The sequence below is a fragment of the Penaeus monodon genome, chromosome 21, assembly GCF_015228065.2.
Source record: "Penaeus monodon isolate SGIC_2016 chromosome 21, NSTDA_Pmon_1, whole genome shotgun sequence".
Lineage (NCBI taxonomy): Eukaryota > Metazoa > Arthropoda > Malacostraca > Decapoda > Penaeidae > Penaeus > Penaeus monodon.
In genome coordinates, this window is record NC_051406.1 from 42539339 (window position 1) to 42539652 (window position 314).

The 314-nt window shown below is 30.3% G+C and overlaps 1 protein-coding gene across 3 annotated transcripts in view; it reads right to left on the bottom strand.

The window, feature by feature from the left end:
* LOC119586520 (rab GTPase-activating protein 1-like) overlaps positions 1 to 314 on the bottom strand; it is a 36962-nt gene that overhangs the window by 26551 nt on the left and 10097 nt on the right. The gene's annotated exons all lie outside the window — the stretch shown is intronic.

Genomic DNA, 314 nt, shown 5'->3' on the forward strand with positions numbered 1-314 from the left:
AACAAACAATTTCTAAAGCAATGCATACAACTGCAATAACTTCATATAATTTCAAAATACAAATCAGCTGACCATTTCTCAATAACACTGATATATTTTTCACCCTTTTTTTTTAAACAAATATAAGTTTCAATTAATATCAAACAACATGCTACACTGGTCTCTCACAAATACCATATATGACACATGGGAAACACAGAGAGAAATACTGAACTCGGCTGCTACATTTATAACAAAAGCAACACGACCAGTGAAGAGGTTAATGATATTAACATTAACTAATAATGTGATAATGTAATGCTCCCAATAACATG